This window comes from Passer domesticus, chromosome 20 (genome assembly GCF_036417665.1).
Source record: "Passer domesticus isolate bPasDom1 chromosome 20, bPasDom1.hap1, whole genome shotgun sequence".
In the NCBI taxonomy this organism is placed as follows: Eukaryota; Metazoa; Chordata; class Aves; order Passeriformes; family Passeridae; genus Passer; species Passer domesticus.
Window position 1 is genome coordinate 4522690 of NC_087493.1, and position 13401 is coordinate 4536090.

Consider the following 13401-nt stretch of genomic DNA (forward strand, 5'->3'; position numbering starts at 1 on the left):
TCCACATCTCAACCACCAGCAGAAAAGCAAAGCAATTCTGTAATCCCTGACCACATTCTCCCTGCATTGACATATTTAAATGCATGATACACATCCCTAGAGACACTGTACATTAAAGCTGACTTCACAAAAATGGGTTCTGATAATTGAAAGAGGAAAAATCTTAAGAGTTCTCATTTTTGCTTTTAGCGAGCAGCATATTGTCAATATTTGTGATTAGAGATCAACTATTACAATTGTCTCAAATAACTAGTTTTAGTCCTTTTTAAAAATTCACTGTTAAAAGCTTTCTTTATACTTGGTATTTTCTGATTTTCAACCAAAGGTAAAGTAACTTCAAGAATTTAAGTCAAATAAATGCATTTTCCTCTTATGAAAAATAATCCATTATCCCACTTTTCCCATTAATACATGCCTAAGCCAACATTCAGAAGAAACGTAAACAAGTTTTTTCATATATTGTACAACATAGTGTTCTATGTGTTCCCTTCTATTCTTAAATTTCCATTCAGTATCAAAATAATTACATAAAGGAATATTGATTTTTCAAGACTTAAACCAGCTTCCCTTTTAAAACACTAATATAAAAATTTTATTTACAACAAATAAAAAAATCTTCTCTAAAATGAAGGAACACAAGCATGAATATTTTGCATTTATCCTGGTACAAATCTGTGACCTGTGCCTCTTCCTTAATAACAGCCTTACAAAATATTACCTCATTCATCCAGATATTTCTTTTTCTGCTAAAAATAAGTCCACACTTCCAAACAACAGGAACAGGCAAGGAAGTTTTGCATTTCCATACATATGAGTAAATTCATTCATGAGGTAATTCTATTAAAGATTCTGCTGGATCACTTAGCACGGATTTTCAATTACATAAACATTAGGTATTCTTAAGCTGTGTATGCAAGGATCTTTTCTAGATACAACTAAAAATTGCACTGGTTTCCACTTCACTACCATTTTAGGCCACTGTGTATTTCACAAATCTAGAATCTGCTTCCACAGTGACACAACAGTTAATTGATGTTTTTCTCATGTACATTCTGTTTTCCTCCTAAGGGACTGAAAATAGAGCACTCCATGAACTCTGCTGTACTTTTGATTTCCTCACTTCCTGGCTGACATATAACCAAAATTCCTTTGACCAAAAGGCTGAGCAGAGCTTCTGTGTGTTTATTCCCAAAGAGTGATTAAACACAGATCCCATCCTAAGTGACCTGGCCAGCACAGCTGACAGATTTGAAACCCTTCTCCTCCAGCATGGCACCACATAAAAGACAAAGATGTTCCTTATCAATTGCCTTATCCTGACTGGTTGGAGAAATACAGAATTCAGCTGTTTGAGAAGCTGGATTTTACACACCAAGCAGTGCCCACACAATTTCTCTGGTCAATTTGAAGACTCCAGAGCACTTCAGAGGACATAACTAAAGCTAAACTGAGCTAAACTGAACTAAATCCTATGAATTAAGTGGAATCAAGAGCAGTAAGGACCAAGCTCCTGGATAACTGGCTAAACTGAGTCACACCAATGACATTTCAGAGTGTAAAAAAATCCACCAAAATCACAGTGCATGGGACACGATAGACAAGGAGCCACTGCAGTGTAATTTGTTTGGAAAAAAATTGAATTAAAATAAACAAAACCAGTATGTGGACAACATATGGAAAATAATGCACTCAGGCTCTCAGATTTCATTTCAATCCCATCTATAGCCATACCTGCAGACACAAACATTTATTAGGCACATTTATTATGCATTTGTGCCATCTACTTCAGACTCCAGTCCAAGTGCTCTACACTGTTCCTTGGAGACACCCAACTTTTCCTGACAACTTCAGGAATCTTTTTCTCTAGTTTTGGTACCCTAAATCAGCAACTGAGACTTGTGAACATGAATTACAACCACCATTTCTTAAAACCTAGTCTGTTGAAGTACCTGACTTATCTCTTTTTAAAATCATTCAGAGCAGTTCCTACGTCCCAGCAGGACCAGGAATGTGACTGTTCCCCTCTGCTGGTGCCTCACCTCAAGTCCAGTTTCCAGTTCTGGGCTCCTCCCTTCAAGAAGGGCATCAAGCCCAAAGAGGGGAACAGATCTGGGGAAGGGGCTGGAGCACCAGTGTGCTCAAGAACAGCTGAGGGAGCTGCTGGGGCTCAGCCTGGAGAAAAACAGGCTCAGAAGGGACCTTCTTAATCCTTACAAGTGTCTGAAAGGAGGTTGAGACAGGTGGGGGTCAGGCTCTGCTCCCTGGGAACGAGTGACAGGACAAATGAAAATGGCCTCAAGCTGCACCAAGAGAGGTTTGGGTTGGATATGAAGAAAAATTTCTTCACTGGAAGAGTGGTTAAGCATTGGAACGGGCTGCCCATTCCCCCCATTCCCATGATGGAGTCTCCATCCCTGGAAGTGCTCGAAATACAAGTGCACTTCACAATACAGTTCAGTTGGCACAGCAGTATTTGGTCAAAGGCTGGACTCAACGTTCGAGGTCTTTTCCAACCTTAAAGTATTCACAGAATCATTAACAGCCAAGGAGCGAAGGCAGTTGTTGAAAGAAATTTATTTTCAGTTTTACAGATCTTTATTTTCAAGATTTCAGGCATAAAATTGGAATTTCTAAGAGTAGAATTTATTACAGATTAGAACTGAAAGCTGAAGTGTCACAAGGTCTGTGCTATATTCCCAACTCTCTTTGCAAAACTGAGCAAATTAGTTATGAGCTTCACTTCTGTCTGCAAAACTGAAATTAAAATACTAACATGTAACAGAACAAACATCAGGATTATTCACTTTCTCAAAAAGACCTGGAAAACCACATGGCAAAAGACTTCTAAATTCAATTCTGAGAAGTAATTTATCCTCTAGTGAAGTTTAATACATCTTCAAAATATTGAAGAACCAGTAAAGAGGCATATTCTTATTATTTAAAGCTGCATATCTAAAATAGGTGGACATACCTAAGAAATTATATATATAAATATATCATCTGGCATCATACTTTGCACCTCAAAAAAACTCCTGCCCTTAAGCAGAAGAGAACCTACTGAACTTGCATTTCATTGAAAGCCAAGTTGTACTCAGGTCATCTTCCACAAACTATTATTTTAAAGACCTGGGTAGTTCCAACTGGTGTAACTTAAACCTTGGTGGTTTTTCCAACTAACCATGGCAATTCTTTTTTTTCCCCATACAACTAACGATTTTCAGGCTCAATATTCCTAATGAGTATTCCACCTTCTTGCCAAAGGGGGTTTGTCAACAAACATGAAATGAGGAACTAAAATCCAATCTCCAAATAAAGCTGCATGTTTCCCCTCCAGAGCTGCAGAGGGGGCTGGGAAAGGCAGAAGGGACAGCTTGAGGAAGAAGAGTGATAAACAACGTGATCCACACAGTCATTTATTTCCAAGTAAACACTACGCCTGCTTGGTGCACAGGAGGCTCTGAAGAACTACTCCACAGTCTGATGAGTCCAACTTCAAATTAAAATCAATGTAGGAGGAGAGAACATCATGAACTAAAATCCAGTGTTTCATGGCAGTTTAACTCATGACTGTGCACTTCCATGCTCCACATCTTACTGATGTGCTTCATGGAATCAAAGGGTCCATACACTAAGATAATAATAAGTTAAAGCATGTGACAGTTCCTAAAAAAATTTCAAACAGATGCTTTTTCAATTCACTGTAAAGCATCTAGCCAGATAACTCTCGCTGTACTTCATAAACAAACAGATTAGAGGGCACAATGCTGTTCCTATTAATGTTACTGGCAAAATTCCCAATGTCTGCCAAGACAGAAGGATCAGATCCAAGGTCTCGCATGCCAAGCTGACAAACAGTAGACAAGTCAGTAAATATTTGCATATTTTAACTAAACATTAACATCTCTTGTAAAGATTTATGCTAAAGCAATGATGTTCAACTTGCAGTCCTACAGTGAGACTGGTAGAGATTTACTGTCAATTGAATTTACTTCAAGAGCCACATCCTGGGAATCACAGAGTGAAGCAAATGAATGAGACCCATTGCCATGGGGAACGTGCAGGGGAAGAGCCTCTCCAGCTGCCTCCCATTACAATCCATAACCCTTCAAACAGTTCTGCTGAGGGAAATAAGCACAAAATATTCCTGCCAAGGCCATTCAGCCGTGTCCTCCTGCTAGCAGCCCTGTGTCCTGCGGGAAGGGAAAGCAGGAGATGGATTTGTCCTTCCACTGCCTATTGCGGTCAGGCTGGCGCAGGCTCGAGAGCGAGCAGGGAAGGAATTCCACTCATCCTGCCCCTCTCTACAGAAACGCAAGCACTCTGTTTCCCAAACCCTTGGGATTGTTCAGCCCATCTCACAGCCTGGAAAGGCTGGCCACCAAACTGGAGAGAAGTTTTAAACACGTAATAAATTCAGGCAATACTCAAGAAAAGACAGCTGGTTTATCAGAACTTCCCAGCAATTCCTTTTACGAGCAAGAAGAGACCTACTAGATTTATTTACAAGGCTGGCTGCTCTGTCTTTCCTCAGTAACTTCAGAGCTTCAAGTCAATTGGAACTGAATTTCCCAGAAGTCTGAAGGGTCTTGAAGATGCTGCAGTTTTCATGAAAAATGTGTAACAAGACAGATAACAGACCCAGGGAAAGGTTAAGTTATAACTCAGCCTCCTATTGATACCAAGACATCAGCTAGCCCATCCATTACTGCCACGTGCTGCCACTTACCATCAAGGGCTGCAGCAAAGTGTCACTCACCAGTGAAAGAAAAGTCTTATTTATTTTTCTTGCCCATAACAGTCAATGCCATAGGGTGCATTCATCAGTTTAACTGCTCCAGGATCCATCCAATAATCTCCAGGTTTAAGCAGAGTTTCCAAATTTTTTAGACTACAGACACAAGCAGTGCACATACCACCCCTTTCTCAATGTTTTACTGACATGTAAGCAATTCACACATCAAAAATTTGTAATTTCCCTAATATATCCAAGTAATATTTGGGAAGTCGCAATGTTGGTGTGGCTACAATCCCTGTGATTAATAGTTTCCCTCTCACTCAAAATTATCAAGAAAAAATTGACAAGATACTTTAGTTTATACAGGTATGGAAAGACCTGGGGCTTAATCTGAATTAATATATTGAATATGACACACTAAAGAAGCTGCTGTGAACATGCCAATATTACAGTTAGAAATCATGGGCCACTGGAATTCAACTATCAAAACTCTGCAAACAAACTGCATTTGTCAGTTCACACACTAAAACAGGGCATAGTACATCTGTCCACTGTTGAATCATATTATAGAGTTGCTCTGGCATCTCTTGTGATCCCATCTTAAGGCATGCCTGCATCTCTACATGTCAGCTGGTTTTGTATTAGTACCAAATACCACTAAAATACCTTTAGATCAGTAAAATAAAATTAAATATCCATTTATTTTCCTTACCCACTATGGTAAAATAACCTGATCTTAGCCTTGAGACAAAAATAATATAATAAAAACCCCAAACCCCTTTTATTCAAGCCTCCAGGATGGAAGAAAATAGAGCTGCACAAAATACAGAAATGACATACAGAGACATACAGGAAAAAAAATGCACTTTCGTAGTGTCATGACATACACATCATAAATAATCCCAGTCTAAAAAATCATTTAATAAAATGAGAGTAGATAATGACAGCGCACTGTACCTACGTAACAGAGATGAAAAGAACAGTGAATCTTTCATACAAAGGCTATAAAGGAAAGAATTATATGAAAGGTGCTTTTGGCTTTTTTTTTTCTTTTAAGAAAAATATAACAGCAGAGATCTCATGAACTCATTTATTGCAATTATGGCTGAAGTCTGTAACAGCAGTTAAGGAGTTCTCAGAAATGCACTGCACACCTTACAGAACAAATACAAAAGCCTCCACCCTTGAGAGAGGACAATCTAATCAGTTTTCTGAAGTAACTGAATTACTTTGGCTAATGTTGTACAACTCCAGGCAAAATGACCCTACTTTCAATTCCAAAAATGATGTTAAATCTGAAATGGAGCATACAGAATGAGGCAAGCACATCTCAAGGTTTTATTCTATAGTGTAACAGCAGCAAGAATCCTGCTCCAAGGCCCCTGAGGAACATGATATGCCTGTTTGGGGAAGGGAAAATGGCAAAGAAGATGCTCATGATGCCCCTGACCGTTAAATGCTCAGACTATCCTTCCACACTGAACAATCAGAGACAGCACCATAAATGAGGAGGGCAAATGATCTCTGGCCACAGAAATGAAGCTTTGAGTCTGATCTTGAAAGCTTAAAGTATAGAAAAAGCACAACCACGTTTCTTGGGAAAGGAACAAGAGCCTGTGGGTGGTTTATCATTCACATAACGACACAGGCAATTGAGATTAAGAGCAAATGCCTTCTGCATCTGGATCCTCTGCAGGCTTTAAACCACTTTACATACATCACAGATACTAACAAGTTACATTTTTTTCATGCCAGTTATGATTTCAGTACAGACTACTAAGTGATTATTAACACTTTACTAATCTCTTTTATTTTCATTTTGGAAATAGCAGCAAAAGGACAATCTGTGCAGCCAGCAGCAGACATGGACACTGGCTATCTTTGGCTCAAAATCTGGAACTAATTCATGGCCTCACCACTTGCAATCACCCCATCCATTCACCACATCCCAAATACCTCCCATCCTACCTTTAAAAAGATCCTTTTTCACACAGCTGTCTGAAAACATCACCTGTCCTGATGAAACTAAGTAAAATACCTGGCAAGGCAAAGGACAGCATCTATGTGACATGTGCTGCTGCTGTCTGAGAGCCATTCACAGCCAACAGATACAAGGTTCCTGTTCAAACAAAGCAAATATACACACACATATTGCATTCATTAACTTCACAGAACAAATACTGGGTTGTGAAGTTCGATACTTTGAGGTTGTGTGAGGACAAAAGCATCTGTACAAGCTTTGCTGGCCTTCTGTGTGCCTGCACTGTCATGATAGTGCCTTTAACTGTGTTAGTCACAGAGCACATTTTCCAAGGGCTACCTGGCAGAATGAGTGGGCAGAACGGAGGCTGCTGCCTAATGGACATCCAGTGAGATACTTCAGCACAGGACTTGAGGCATTATTCACTGCATGCTACTCAAATCTTACTCAAAAGACAGCATTTGAATGTTTTCATTAACTTTTCAATAATGCCTACTGCAACCAACTACTTTACAAGAATTAAGAAAGTATCCTTATCATTCTGACAATATTCCCATTTTACAGAGAATTAAGATAAGACCAACGTTTCTAGAAACTTCTTACACTCACATTAAGAGATCTAGCAGTGATTTCTCCCCATTATGCTCTGTCTATACTGTACAGCCCTTTTACATGACCAATGCAGAGCACCTGGTGTCTGCAGAGTGCCTTAGGAGTATCCAGCACTTCTCTACATCACAACATGGGAAAATTCACTAGGAATACAGAAAATGAAGTGTAGCAAGGATGGGGATTTAATTAATTAATTGGGATTTGCCTTCTCCTTTTTTGCTATTTCCTACTCCATTTCAGAAACACTTTCTAATTGATGCAGATAGCAAAACTGTGTTCCAACAAATAAATGTATTATCATTATAAATCATATGTACCCACACTGCACAGCCTGCCTTCTATTTCTTTCGAATATTAATATTTTTCAATCTCCTTCTCCTCATTCAACCACCCCCATCTCTACATTTATTGTACGTAATTCTGCAAAAATCTGCATTTTGCACCTTCTGTTTAAATCCAGTCACTGCTTCCTCTGTGCTGCAGGAAGGTAGAGATGGGAGGAAGGAGGAACTTGGTATCAGGAGAACAGAAAGAGAATTTTCTGCACTCTCATATTATATCCAAAATCACACCAGGGAGGAACACAGGAGCCCCAGCCTTCAAATTACAGAGAAATCCTGTTTAGCTGAGGCTGAAGCATATTCACTGCAGGGATTATCTTTTACATTTGCACTTAATGTTGATTTGACCAGCACTGAGAAGATTTTCACAAGTTGATCACAAGTACATCCTTGGCAGAAACATTATACAATAGCACATCTCAACTTTGCACAAAGCAGCACTATAGGTCATTAGATTATTTCTTTTCTAATTTGTCATGAACACAAGAAAATATTTTGCTGAATTTCTAGAAAAGATGGAAGCATGTTGGCAGAACCTTTCTCTCCTCAACAGCACCCAAAAAGTCAGACCATGAAAGACATCTACCATGGGAAATTTCAACCCAAATAATTAAAATTTGGCAAACAATAAGCAAGTGAAATGAGGAATATGTCATAGTAAGCATCAAGTAACATAATAATAGGTGGTGCTTCTGCCCCACCTAAAGTTTTTGGCTCCTTCATAGAAAATCTTTACGTAAACAATCTTTCATAATAACTGGTTAACATCAGGAATTTGTACTCCATATACCTCTATGTCCACACTGCTTTTTGAGAATAGAGTTTCTCACACTTACCCAAGATGAGGGCATTTTAATTGAAATATTGTCCCATGGTTACCATTTTATCCCCATAACAACATCACCAATTACTTACTTTAAAAAAATGCATTAGAAAAGTAATTTAATCTTTGCTTCTCTTAATGAAATTTGCCAGAGAAAAACAAAGGGAAGAATCAGCACTGCACAACCAGGCAGCTCTCCATGGAGCAGCACCAACCTCCAGGACTCAAACCTCAAACTCAAATTTACAGAAAAATATCCATACTCCAAAGCTGGTTTAAACATCATAATCCACAGCTTTCCAAACTATGCCTTACTTGTGTCAGAGCCTCTCTTCTCAGCAGTAGAATAACAGAACACAGCCTTGTTCCTGTCACTGCATTGGTGCTTAGTAATAATTTTGACCAAAAAATGAACACTGCACATCTTAAGGACTTACCCAGTCCTGCAATTCCTAATATTATTCTCCAGTGAGTCATAGGGTAGTGCCAGAAGTCCCCTCTGAGAAATGCCTGCTCTAGGATATAGTCACATCTGTGTCGATGTGACTAAACATGTGTCACCTCATTTCCAAAATGCCAAGCAAGTGCCAAACTGTGTTCCCAAGGAATGCAAAGGGGAGTCATAGAAGATTCCCAAGCATCACTTGAACACAGAACACGTATCACTAGTTTTAGAAATATATTTCAGAAATTTAAATGCAAAAACACATGACAGTTTTCCAGTGCTCATTGAACCTGTCACTCATGCAGCACCGTCTGCAGAGAGCACTTGACCATAGTTCATTTGCCAAATTCACCAATTTAATCAGAGACAGAATCAAAATTAGCAGTTCCTAACTCTCAGTCTCATGTTCAATTCACAGCTTCATCTAATACAGCTGTATTTGGATTTCAGAAATAAAAGTGTTTTTAAACTAGGAAATTATTTATCACAGCATATTCCCATTTCAAAAACCCCATGCAAACTCCTCCCCACCCCCAGCAGCTCAGTAGCTCCAAAGCTCAATGGCTCAATCCACATTTTCTCTTCTTAACAGGATATTGTAGCAATGCTGAAACAGTCTTTCCTCAAATGTCAATTTTTCACTTTCACACAAGAACTTTCTCCACCCCTGACATGACCTGATACTGCAAGGCAACACCCTCCTGGGAGCAAATCTAGCTGAAAATCCAGCTTACATCCCCAGGGCAAGTGCAGATGCTACAGCTATCTATCACAGTTTTACAGCTGGAAAAATTGGGAAAAAACAAAAGCCCCAAGTTTATTTGCTGTTTGAGATGCAAAATATGAATTACTCTTTCAATCTGTTCAGAAGGCAAAAAGATTGTAAAAAATCTTCATGCTGAATATCAGCTACATTGCACAGGTCACAAACTGAGCACAAGAATCAGCCAGAATACTGTGGCACAAAACAGGAAAAAATTTATTTCAATATACCTCAACCTTCATTGCAGCATTGTAATGAACTTTAATTTATTACAGTAGTGAATAATACTGTGACTGAGTTTTTTGTTACGCATTTACACAGTGCTTAGCACAAAAGGGTCCTACCGTAACAGATTTAATAACACAATCATGCCACCCACAGATCCTCCAAGCACATCTTTCCCCAAACCATGCCTATTATATAACTGTACATGGTATTTTTGTGCAGTTTTGAAAGTTCAAAGCAGTAACTAACCCTCCACCTCTAAAAACTCCTATCTTTGTTGTAAATAACCTTTGAAAATTTATTTTTACATGACCGTGCTTCAAATAGTTTGGCATAACACAGCTAAGCCTAGTTTGGGGAGTTGTCTTATTACTCTGTATTTTAATTACATTAACCTTTCTGCATATGGATAATGCTTTTATAACGTCCCTGTTTCCTCTCCTCAAATGCCTGACCATGGCAGCCCCAACAGGTTCAATCTTTAGACTCTTTCAAGACTGGAATATGGATTCCCAAGTTCTCCCCTCACGGCAAACCCTACAAGCAGCACCACGACGTGTATCCAGAACACATTTCCCAACAGAACTCGCCCTCCTCATTCCTTCTGAAACGAACATTAGTGATTCAGTCACATATCTGAAACCCCACTTAAAGAACTGCATCAGCAGGAATGAGCAACGATCCTGCTGTGGTTAACGGCATAATCCTGACAAAACTCGGGAAGCAGAGGAGCGGTGTCTAGCCCAGCCAAACAAACATAAACAAAGCTACAGCCAAGTAATATCAGTCAGTTCAAACGACAAAACAAATGTCCTGCACCATTCCAAATGTGTGAGTGTCTCAAGATATGGCCAGAGCACAGTTACCTCAAAACCATTTGCACAAACAACTGTAATCAAAAACATCACTGGAATAAAAGACCCACAGATCTGCCTTAGCACAGATTTCCAAGCACGCAAAAAACATTCCCCTTTAATGACCTCCCCGTGTAGATAATGAGAGAAATCCAACAAATTCTGGCTCCCAAGACAGCAGAGGAGCAGATGCAAGGCAGCTATTGTGGCTGGTCCAACATTATTTGGGAATCCCAGCCGAGGGGGAATCAGTTGAGACCCATGAAGGAACATTACTTGGCAACAGAGGCCAACTGCCCATCCCTGTCCTCCCAAAATCACCCCAGGATAAAATGAAATTTTCACTTTAAAAAAACAGAGATTACCTTACATCAAGTGAAAAGAAACATAGGGAAGAAGTGTTATTTTAGGTGGTGCCAAAACCACTACTCTTTTCATTTGTGGCATTCTCCATTTACGATGTCCACAAAGATTTGTTACCTTCTTGGTTTGCTGAACCACTAAACATTTTCCAGCAAATTAAACACTCGTGCCACATTACTAACAACCAAGATTCTCGAAAACAGCTCATGTTACAGATTTCCCTCTTGCCAGTGGGGTCTGAAGGGCTATGAAAGACCTTTTAAGCATATTTAAGCACCATAATTTTTAGTGTTTTGATGAATACAGTATTTTTGCTATATATAACTATGGGGGGAAAAAACCCAGACCGTGAAATTCACAGACTGAAAGATCATTTCTAAATAACACTTACCCTAACTACCATAAAACCAGCTCAGACGAGTCCACACAGTGCTCACATTTCTATCCTTCACTTCCTGCCACTGCAACATTCAAAATTTCATACCAAACACAAACCTACTGTTCTTTTTCTTCCAATATTTCATCATTACAGCTCCAAGAATCACTAGCCTTGCTACTGCTTACAAACAAGAGCATGAAACTTATTTCCCCAAACCACACATAAGCCAAAGATTCAAAACATTCACCTCAGACACATGATTCTTCATGAAAGTGGTATTTCCCAGGACTAACAGCAAGAAATGGCAAAACAGCTCCCAGTCACACGTCCAAAACATATCTCTACATAACACGACCTACAAAACTTCTTGCTACCAGCTCAGCAGCTGTGTAGCCACTGCTTCTTGGAAAACCTGTGCAGGTCAGTGCTACTAACTCTAAATTACCTTCCTGCTAAAATTCAAGCCTTCTAACCTCTGACAAAGACTCCACGCCACTCAGAAAATCTGATCGTTTGTATTTGGAAAGAGGATGGGGCCACAGTCACCACTCAAACTTTGTAGGAACAAAATGGAATCTCTCAGTGTAGTAAAATTACATTTAAGGAGAAAAAGATTGAAATCTATAATTTCTAATCTGTAAGGCTTTCCTGTAATAAGGCTGTAACTTGATATTATGGAGGACTCTGCGAAAAGACTGGATAAATAACCAGTCCATTTCTAATTTACAACAATGAATTTGCATAGAAAATTATGGAGGGATATGTGGGTATTACATTATAGCCCCATTAAGTATCCTTTAACTTCAACTGGCAATGCAATAGAAATGCAACAGAAAACAAATTCTCACCCATGGGTAATTACAATCTCCCTGCTTAAATTCCCAATCCCTTCTTTTCCTACAGCAATATTCACTTTTCTGTGTTTCTCAGACACAAGGGATTGCTTCTGTTGGAAGCCTCATGTTGTAAACATTCGTGTGAAGAGAAAAGCTCAGTAAGCAAGACTGTTCTGGAATAAGGAACCTGAGTCACATATCAGTGCCACCATCATGAAATCCCCAGAAGCTGGCCTGTTCCTGTGGAGCAGCCTCTGACCTTGCAGACTCCAAATTTCCCTGTCTGTGAAGTTTAGCTATTTTCTCCCACCCCAAAACATTTGGGGACAACAAATGTTTATTTTCCCAGTCAATATCTCCAGAAGACCAAAAGAAGATCAAACATTCCTTCAGGTTTCTTTTTAATTCCATATCAATGCTGAGTGGAAACTTTTGAAAAAACAGTCTCTTTTACAACATTCTCTCTTCCGTGTTGAAAAAGAATGGCAACCACAGAAGTCTGCACTAAGGGGAGGAGGAAATCCAACACATAAAGTACCATGTCCCTAAATATATGTCATCGATACATATAAACACAAATGCTGCCTTGCTGCCAAAGGCCACAGAAGAGATAGCAAGACAAACAAGAATGAAAAGGGAAGGTCTTGTTTGTCCTGAAAATCTAACTCACAATCCTTCCATTTATGGCAGGAAAAATACATGTACCACATAGTGAAAATGAGATTTTGCCACAGCATCTCAGCAAAAGAAGTGAGAAAGGATTCAAGAGCTGCAATATGAGCAGGAGGGAGGGTTGGGATTACAAAATTTGGAATTTTCCCCACCATGATGAGCCACTGGCAGTGCTGCAGACAGGAACACTGGGGATCTGCTTCCTTCCAGGAAGAAAGCTTCAGCAATGCCAGGAGAAACGTCAGGACAGGACTGAGGCTGCTGGGATTCCTGGCCTGCTGATCCCCCAGGCAGGGGAATTCCAGCTGTCCAAGCACTCTCTCCCTGAGCTGGAGCAGTGGCACACCATCCTTCCTCCTCCCACGACTTTCC

The 13401-nt window shown here is 39.6% G+C and overlaps 1 protein-coding gene across 7 annotated transcripts in view; it reads right to left on the reverse strand.

The window, feature by feature from the left end:
* The window catches only part of HELZ (helicase with zinc finger), an 85012-nt gene that overhangs the window by 68544 nt on the left and 3067 nt on the right, over positions 1-13401 (reverse strand). The gene's annotated exons all lie outside the window — the stretch shown is intronic.